A 9,851-nucleotide genomic window follows, 5' to 3' on the forward strand; every position below is an offset into this window, starting at 1 on the left:
TAGATGTTCTAACAGAATTACATAAAACAAGCAGACTTTTCAAGAACACCTGAAGCTACCTAAATTGCAACTTATTTATTTGAGAAATTAAATAACAGAACCACCAGTACAATTAAAGCATTCAAAAATGCAGAAGCTGAGGAAATTGGAGTATTTCATTCAAAGTCTGAGTTTTAAAAAAAAAATCACCATCTTCTATAAAAGATCATTTTTTTAATATAATGTAAGTCCAACCCTTCCTTTTCTAAATTTCAGCCTTGGGAAGAGGAGTTTGCACATCCTTTTCTTGGCTAACTGGGTTTGAAGTTCTAAGGCACCGAAATAGTGGCGAAGTCTAACTACCCACCATCCCATTGGCTCAGAGGAAACCCCGCCCCGTACAGCCACGGTAACCCAACATCAAGGGAACTCCAGGAAAGGTTGTCCCCGGCCACATTTCTAGTCTCTGATGAGTCTCTGCCCCTCCCCCCACCATCACCGCTGCGGAAGCACGGTCTCAGCACGAGCAGCACTCGACCGCAGACTGCAACGAAAGGACCTTGAGCACCTCGCCCCAATAATTACAACCGAGAGGGGAGGGGCGGGGACCACGATCCCACTGTCCAGGCTGCATGGTGCCATCCATGCTGCACCAAGAAAAGCAGACACAACAGCTCTGGCACCTGACCCTCGTGCCCCAGGCAAAAGGCATGGCTGAGCCACAAGAGAAAGCCCTGACATCTCCACAGTTTGCAGTCTGGGGGCCCCTCCCACCCCAAAGAGACGTAGGGCGGGGCAGATCTAGGCGCCGCGACTCCCAGCCAGACCGGACAGCGGGCTTTCCCGAGCCCCGCCTCACTTGCCAAGGAGGCGGAAACCCGCGGAAGGGGGAGGACGACCAGGGGGAGTGGCATCGCCGCTCCATACTGCCCCTCCGGCCAACCGGATCCCGGGAAGGCGGAGGAAGGCGGACTTCACGCCCCCTCCCTGCCGCGCCCCGAAGCCACAAGCGGGAGACCCCCCAGGCCGTCCCTTCACCCCAGCAGCCCAGTGCGAGGCCGCCCAGCCGAGGCCCCGCCCAACCCGGGAAGACCGGAGGGGTGGTCGACCGCAAACAGCACTTAGCACAGGGCCCAGCCCCGCCCCTTTCTCCACAATCGCACGCGCGCGCCGGCCCCGCCCCTGAGCGGCGGCGCGAGAGCCCGCCCCCTCCGCGCGCACCGGGACTACGCTCTCCTCCCCCTCCCGCACCGAGAGCTACCCCGCTCCGCCCCCCACCCCCCTCACACATCCACACGCCTCCCGCCCGCCTGCTCTACGGGAAGCCGAGGAGGTCAGTCCCCCCCAAAAATACACACCCTCGAGTCCGGCGTTACCCGCCACCAGGCTCCCTGCCCCGACCCCGGCCCGGCGTGCTCTCACCGCAAAGCTGCTTCGGCCGCTCTCACTGCGTGTCCCTCCTAGCATGAGCCTCAGGCTCAGCACGGAGGCCCCGAGAAACGCGCGGGGCACAGGCCCGCCAAAGCGGACTGGCAGCCTCCTCTCCGCTAACGAAGCGGTCACAGGCCCCAGTGCCCAGACTGGGAAGGAGGGAGGGAGGGAGGGAGGGAAACTCCAAGGGGGGAAGGGGAGGGGGGGAAGATGGAGAAACCGTCTCCGCCGCCTCTACCGCCGCGGCCGCTTCTCTGTTACCCGGGAAATCCCGCCCACTCACCCGGCCCGCCCCGCAGAGGGAAGACTCAACTTCGCTCCGCACAGGCCGTACTATCCGCCTGTCAAAGGTTTAGCCAATCGCTGCACCCTGGCTGCCGACTACCCGCCCCTTCCCCCCCGGCTGGGAGGGCAGTGGGGGGGGGAAAGCCGCTCACCTTCTCCACGCCCCTATTGGCGGGGAGCTTCCCTAACTCAACCCCGCCTATTGGAGACGAATTGCTGAATCCCACCCCCAAGCCGCAACACTATTGGAGGAGGCAGGGAAGCTCTTCACGCCTCATTGGAGGACTCCATATGTCCCGCCCCTTGCCCTCTCAGCTACAGGCCCAACAACTCCGCTCCCGCCCTCGCCAGTCATTGCATTGGAAGGCTACCCCTAGCTCTCTGGCTGCCCCAGGAAGGTAAGTAACCGATGTGGGGTAAAAATGTCCGTGAGATAGTCTCCTCCTACCGCACCGCCGGGCCAGGCCCCGCCCCCAACCATCGGATTGGGTATCTCGACGCCGGTAGGAGCCTCTATTGGCTAGGATGCCCGTCTAGGAAGAAGCTGACTCCGCCCTGCGCGAGGAGGCTGAACCTTAGCAGTCCTTTTGTGGAATGTTTACACTAGAGACTGAAGCGCAGAGAGTTCCAGGGCCTGAAACAGGAGGTGGTGCGGAGCTCAGCAGCGGGAATTCGATGCCCTGGGATTTGTAAGGGAGAGGCAGCAGCATCAGGACCCCCTTACAAAAAATGATAAAGAGAACCTCATCATTCCCATCCAGTTCTCTACAATTTACATTTCCGCACACTGCCTCCTTGTAAACACAAATATACGGAGCAGCCGACAGCTCCTTTCAGTAAGTATAGAATACAAGATTAAGGGCTGGAGACCAAAATCGAGGAATAGCCCCAGGGGTTGTTCAGCCCGCAGCTAGTGGTGGCTGCATACTTCTATCGCCGACACTCCCTAAACCTGAATATGCAGTCCTAAGAGGGCGGAGATAACCAAAATGAGGGCAGGGCCCTAAGAGCCAACGCCCTGGCAAGCCTCCGGAAGGCGGAGCGTGAAGCGTAAGGCATTAGCGATCTCCAGAGTAGAGCTGGAGGAATCAAGACTCGAAGAACTGAGGAAGGAGACCAAACAGGCCACGGCATAAATGAATCCTACGCCACACTTAAAGAGAAATGATAAAAATTCCAGAGTTGGGGACAATAATAAGAACTGTTCCCTCCTTCTTGGCCAACGAGTGTTAATGACAGTCCCTAGGCGCTCTCTGTGTAGGTAATATGGCCTTGAACAGAGAGACAAAGTGCTTGCGATACCTAGGTGGCTTTTATTTATTCACTAAATAGGGCGAACTGACGCTGGCCTTGCTTCGGGGGGCGCTCACGGAGCGCCAGGAGGGGAGGGGGCGGGACTAGAGTTTTCCCGCTCTCTTCCGCAAAAAGGCTACTCCCCCAAGAGAGCTGAGTCAGTATCCAAGAGGCAGGCCCCAGGTAACTCACTCCTAGGTCCTACCTTGTCCTCCCTCTGCAATCTGCCGGAGACCACAAGAAATGAGCGCTGGCAACAGGTGGGCCTGACTCCCAAGCCGCAAGGACAAGGCAGCGAACTGTGAACTCCATGAATAGCCGACAGATGGGAGCAGCCTCGCCGGGAGCTAAGCCCTGCCCCAGAACCGAGCTCAAAAAATAAGTCACACCAACGAAACAAACGAGACCCCCAGGCCAAACCTCTAGGAGGTTACGAAGAAGAGGTAATTATGCAGAACTGACCGAGGGCTATTTTAAATTTGGGCCGTCCTCCGCTCCCTGGACTGGGTGCCACACGGCGCTCCCACCTGGACATCAAGAACCACTTGGAACCCAAGCATAATTGGGCCGCCCTTGACTTTTCTGTCAACAGGGGATGAGCTGCCCTGGGTCTTGCCTAAGGCATCCAGGCCAATCCTAAGTTGCTCAGAGTTTTTGATAAAGCCAAGCAAGGACAGCGGCTGCCTTGTGCTGGGAAGAAAACACACTGCCAGCGTCCGCAGCGTTCTCAAGCTTAAGCCTAGGGCGATTTCCAGGAAGTCGAGAGTCGCGGGAAAAGCCAGGCCACAGGGGCACAACTTTAGTACTTGGCGAGGAAGGATAGACCCCACACCCTCCTCCCAACCCTTGCAGAACCCCGAGAGCTAAGTCCCCCAAAGCCACCGTACACCGTCAACTCCTAACTTCATCGCAAAGGCTACCAGATCTCGAGACTTGGAGAAATCATTGTGTGCCTCTTGCCTCTCCCCGCCCCCCTTGCCAAGGGCTCCAAGCCCGGGACTTCCGGGCGGGAGGACTGTTCGAAGGAGCTAGGCGGGCCTCACACATGTGCTGAGCGCGCACACACGCTAGGGGAGGGGGCGGGGAACAGGGGTGGACTTCCCCCTCCAAGCTCTCTGCGCCGGAGGAGGCGGGACTATCCGCCCCACCAATGAGAAGTAGGGGCGGGACCCTTGCGCCTCACGTAAGCCGCAGGAATCCTCCCTCCGCCCTTCACGGAAAAAAATCTTAGCAACTTAAACTCCAGCCCGGCCTCCGATAGGCGGAGCTCGGGAGAATATCATCCAATCAACAACCGAGAAGGAAAAAAGGGAGCTTCGCCCAGCCAGTGGAAGACAAGAGAAGGCGGGCCCTCTGGAGGAGCCCGAGATGGGTGGAAGAGAGAGGGAAAGGCCCCGCCCCTCGGCTCCTCTCCGGGCCGGTTGCACAAGCCGTCGCTGGAGTAGATAGTAAACAGGCTAGGCCAAGGAGTGGAGGCAGGGGCAGCCCGGCGCTCCATAAGCCCGGGCCCCTGCGCCTCTTCTCCCGGCGTCGCCCCGCCCGACCTCGGCGGTTCGCGCCGGCGCCCCGCCTCCCAGCCCACGGCCGCCATCCCGGCTGACAGGCGCGCCCCCCGCGCCCCTCCCGCCGGCTGATGCATTTCCTTTTCCCGATTCCGAGCGTGGAGACTGTTTTCCCAGTTTCCGACCTTCACTGCCCCTTTCAGGCCACCCCCTCGTGGGAGCGCTCACACGTCCGTGCCCCCACCCCCATCCCATCCGCGGGCAAACAGCACGGCCGGGGGAGGGGAAGGGAGCCACCGTCGCTGCCTTGGGGTGGGCGGGGAAGGAGGCAGCTCCATGTTTGCAAGGGGATCAGCTGGGGCCGCGGGTCGCAGCCGCCGAGTTTGTGGAGGTTTTCCACACCCCCAGGCCGGGTTCCAGCGCCGAATGCTGGCTCTACTGCCACGGCCCGGGAGGTCGGAGAGCCCAGACCGGCGCATGGGTCTAGTGCAGAGGCGCTGGTGCTCTTTCCGGTGGCCTCCCCCGCCCCCGGCCGCCCCTCCCGCAAGTCCGGCGTTGCCCCCGCCCCCAGAGTCCATAACAACCGCGGGCCCTAGGCGCCCGCGCCTCTTCGGAGCGCGCCCACCGCCCCCTCCGACAAGTTTGCGGACAGAAACAAAACCCTCGGGCGGCTGCCGCCCTCGCCCGGCGTGGTTAGCGGGGAAAGCCGCGGGCCCGGTCTCGCTCGCTAACTCCAGCTCTCGACCAACTCCCGGCGCCGCGGGCTCAGTGAGCCCGGCCGGCTTGGCTCAGGCCGCCGCCCCCTGCCGAGCCCGCGCGCCGCAGCCCGGGCCCGGTTCCAGTTGGTGTATGGAATCTCCCCTTTTTTCTTCTCTACAATAATTTTTTAAGGCATTGCAGGAGCGAGGGGGATCTCCTCCTGCCGGCCCCTTACCCAGTCCGTCGCCCAAACCTACCGAAACCGACCGCTCGGTGAAATAAACTAGGCAGCACGGTCAGCGCACTGGCGACCCCGGGCCGGGCCGACCCCCTCCCCACGGATCCGGCCCGGCTTGGAAATGCACACTGGCGAGCGGGCGGCGCCAAGAGCTCTCCTTCCTGGCCTGCCCCTCGCTCAGCTCCCTCGGCCGCCGGACTCCGAGCCTCCCCTAGTTCCGTCCCAGGGACCGCGGCGCCTACACCATGGCGGACTGGCCAAAGCGACCGGCCGGCAAACAAGCCCCCCAAACCCTCGAGATTGGGGAGACCAAATTAAAAGCAGCTGTTTAACATACCTTCCGAGCCAGGCGAGGAGTACTGAATGGGGGGGAACGCCCCCCACGGGCCATTGGCTCCCCGGTGCCCTCGTCAGTCATACTGGGCCCGCCTCCTCCCCTCGCTCCACCTCTTCCCCTTCATTGAACGCCCCCTCCCTCCAAAAAATATAAACAAATTAATTAAACTAGTCGTGAGTGGGAGGCGCATCTCTGGCAGAGGTCCCTATCTCTGCCACATCGCCGCTTTGAGTTTCTTGCGGCCCTTGGACTAGGAGACCTCCTGGGACTCAAAGATCCGCTGGGTGGACCCGGAGGAGGAGCTAGCGGGGCTACCTAGCCCCCACTTCCTTCATACACACACCCCATTTGGAGCTGGGCAGAGGGAGGCGGGTAAGGATACCCTACCGACTGGCTGGAATGTCCCGACCCCCCTGTCTGTGTAACCTGTGTCTGGCCCATTCCGTTAAGTGCCTGCCTAAAAATGAGCGGTATAAGCTGGAAGTCCTGTGTTGGGGCAACAGGCATTTGCCCAAGCACCTACTGGGGTGAGGCAGACACATTCATACCGCACCTGCTGCTTGGGTGCGATTACAGAGACTGAATGAGATGCTCACTATGTACCGTCCAAGGGCATAAGACCTAGCTGAGGAGATGCTACAGAAAGAGCTAAGGCAAGGTGGAAAATGTATATGTAATTAGACATCCACAGAAGCTCAGAGCATGGAGATTCTTTCTAGCTGAGGAAAACTGGATGAAGTCTTCATGGAGAAGGTGGCACTCAGGTAGAAATGGAGGGGCAAGTTATTCTCAGCAAAGGACTCAAAGAGGTAAATGCAAAGAAACATTAAGAACCATTTAAAGTGTGGCTGTAGTAATGAAACTCAGGGTTGGAAAGATGCAAAGAGCAGAAGACTTTACTACCTTGTTAACATTCTTAGACTTGCAGAGCAGAATGTGCAAGCAGCATGGCCGCTCACAGGACCACAGGCCCAGAACTATGGTTTAAGATGCTCAACATCCCAGCAGCTGGATGCATTCTGAGGGTGGGTTGAATGAGGGGTGCCTACAGGCAGCAAGGTGAGGCAGAAAGGCTGTTGTAATAGTGGGTTTGGAGACTACAGAGGTACATCTTCTGGTGGGAGGGGTAGGTGGAGGGAGCCAAGAGGTTTCTTCTTTCTCCCAGCCCCCCAATCCAGAAACCCTTCCCTACCTTCAGCAGCCCTCAAGTCAAAACTCTGACTCAGATGCTTCCCTGAATCATTTGTAGAGTTTTGGAGGGGTGAGTGAAGCTACCCCACATGTCTGTGCTCAACAGAGCTGAGCCTGGGGCCAGAATACAAGATGAGTGAGTGGGAAAGACCTGTTGATTGAGGTATCCAGTAAAGGAAGCTAGTGTGGATGAGGTGGGGTGTGCAGAATGTGAAGGGCCTTAAAGGCCTGTGGGCAGAATGGGAGCCTACTGACAGTTAGGCTGTCCTAACAGTTCAGGTGAGATGTAATGAAGACCTGACTAGGGCAGCGGCAATGGATAAGCAAGAATAAAAACAGAGAGATGTGTTTGAGAAAGACTCCACAGGACTGGGTGACTGATTCAGTGTAGGTAGTGGAGGGAAAGGAGGAGTCAGTGGCCTGGTGTGTGAAGAGGTAGAAGAGCCTTGAGGTTAGTGGTTTGGTAAGCTGGCTTCCAGATTTAGTGTGGCCAGTGACTTAGTACTATATCCTTAGGCAAGTCCCTTCCTCCCTATGGGCCTGTTTCTCTCCTGTGAAATAGGGGTGAAAACTGGGGTAGAAAGACAGGCTCTAAGGACACTTCCCTCTCTCAGAGTCCACAGGGGTTGGGGGGACTCTGATGGGGAGGGAAGCTTGCTACTAAGGAGAGAGGGCAGGTGGGAAGAAATACTGATTTAGGAAGGGAAGTAGGTCATCTCAGGTGAAGTAGGGACTAGAATTTGGGTGGCAACTTGGTTGGTGGAATCACTGAAGGGTGTAAAGGGGGAAAGACCAGGAGGTAAAGAGTGTGTGTTCAGTGGGAGGCCCAGCACCTGGCAGGGCCATGGAAGTTGAGGTTCATTCTCAGACTGGGGGCTCCCTAGAGGGAAGACCAAGTTTTTCTATATCAGAACAGACACCTTCTGATGTCTGGAGCCCTATCTCAGATTTGTGCTCTATTTCCTAAGAGGTTCTGCCCTAAATGAAGGCATAACAGATACTGTGTGAATGTAAGATGAGGCAGAGTGGGTAGAGCAGAAAGAACATTAGTCTGGAAGCTGACTAGTTTACACTTAGTCTTCTTATTACCTGTGGTTCAGCCTCCTGTCCTGTACAAGTTAACATGGCAGTCCTTACCCTGTTATGAAGATCACATGTGATGATAAAAGTGCGCTTTAATACACCCAGTGAGGCTCTGAACTTCTGTGGAGGCCAAAGGCCCAAGCATCTGACTGTGAGCCTGGACTGCAGGGGGTATACGCTGAAGGAAGTTACTTATGGAGCATTTGCAACCAGAACCGTTACTCCTCAGAGAACCAGACTTCGCTGACACTTCTGACCCTCCTAAGTGCACCACGCTGATGGAAATCCCCTCTTGAATGCTCCCTAGACTGAGCTCCTCGAGGGAAGCAACTCCATCTAATTCACCTCTGAACCCCCAGTGCCCCCAGCGGTCAGGCAAGAAAGTCCCTCAGAAGGCGTCCAGTGATGGTTTCTGACTCAGTACATTGATGCCTGCGTAGCACAGCCACTCCCAGACTCTGGGAAATTAAGAATTTGATTTGGAGACATTGGCCTTCCAGCTTCACTGAAGGTTGCATCCACTCCACCTCTCCCCCACCCTATCAGTGAGGACAAAAGAGTGAATAGATCTGGGTGAAGGCCTTCCTTGGAGAAGTCACGTGGGGAAGCCAGGTTCTGATTCCCAGGAGTCCTCTTTTGTGTGAGTTAGGGATTATCGTATTTGTAGTTGAGCAAACTGAGGCTCAGAGTAGTAAAGTGACTTGCCCAAGCCAAGTTGCCAAGGCGAGTCTGCCTGAGCTTTTTCCATTCCACCACATGCTGTCTCTATACACATTAAGATCCATGATCCAAGTTGGGACTTCTGGAGAAAAACAGCTTCCCCTCTTGCTCCACACGCCTTCCCTCCCTGACTCCGAGAGCAGTTGGTACCCAGGTAGTTTTAAATGATTTCTGGCCCTTTCCAAAAAAATTATCCTCTAAGAAGCAATTTGTCTCCCAGTCACATACATGCATCCTCAACTCACAACCACATATACTCAAAACTATCACACCTTCTGACACCCTACCTCCTAGGCATCACACACACACACCCTCACAGTTCTTTAGGGTGCTTATGGTGGGTGGTGATTGAGAGATATTTAGGGCCTGCACCTCAGTGGCTCTGCCAAAAAGATGTCAGTGCCAGTGCCCTGATGACAGAAACTCTGCCAGCTAAAGAAGACCATTGCCAGTTTGGGAATATCCAGGTGAGGGGCATCTATACGTTTAAGGGGAAAAGCTCAAGCTATTGGTCAGAATCCCAGTTTAGCCACTTCCTAGCTGGATGTCTTTGGCAAGTCATTTATCTTTTCAATTCCCTTATCTGTAAACTAAGAATACCTACTGCAGTGGGTTGTTGTGAGATTAAAAATAAAGTATGCCTAGCACTCAAATGTTGTAGGACCCTTTCTTCCTTTATCTTGTCGACACTCTCTCTTCTCCTGGTCTTTCAAATGCAAAGTCCCTGGTGTTCCAGTTTGAGAGACCAGGACAGGCTTAAAGAACCCCAAAATTCCACTCTGTAAATTAGAAACTGCATTTGTCTGGCAACCAACTGGTTTATAAGTTGTACATATGCCATATTTCTGATTTCTAGGTGAGTGGAGGCTTGGAATTTTTTTATTGGATTTTAAGACTGCTATTCACTGCCTTGAAATGTTTTGCTCTCACCTAGCGTTATTTACCCCTCTAGGTCACTTCAGCCCAAATCTAGAAAACAGATGTAACAATATGTTCCCAGTTTACCCAGCTTTATGCTTTCAAAGTGTTTTATTCTGCATATCAGTTGTTTGATGATTTTTTTTTAAGGCAGCAGGTTCCTTTGTTCAAATGA

The 9,851-nt window shown here is 55.7% G+C and overlaps 1 protein-coding gene across 4 annotated transcripts in view; it reads right to left on the reverse strand.

Moving 5' to 3' along the window:
* The window catches only part of SIN3A (SIN3 transcription regulator family member A), a 63,893-nt gene extending 62,329 nt beyond the window's left edge, over positions 1–1,564 (reverse strand). For 3 of the 4 annotated variants that reach the window (XM_060154437.1, XM_060154397.1, XM_060154448.1), the window contains exon 1: positions 1,402–1,564. The gene's annotated coding sequence lies outside the window, so the exon portion shown is untranslated. Of the gene's footprint in view, positions 1–1,337; positions 1,354–1,401 lie in introns of those variants that run through there. The other variant, XM_060154407.1, reaches the window with a different exon arrangement.
* Between the last annotated feature and the right edge of the window lie 8,287 nt (positions 1,565–9,851).

The sequence above is a fragment of the Lagenorhynchus albirostris genome, chromosome 1 (genome assembly GCF_949774975.1).
Source record: "Lagenorhynchus albirostris chromosome 1, mLagAlb1.1, whole genome shotgun sequence".
Classification (NCBI taxonomy): Eukaryota; Metazoa; Chordata; class Mammalia; order Artiodactyla; family Delphinidae; genus Lagenorhynchus; species Lagenorhynchus albirostris.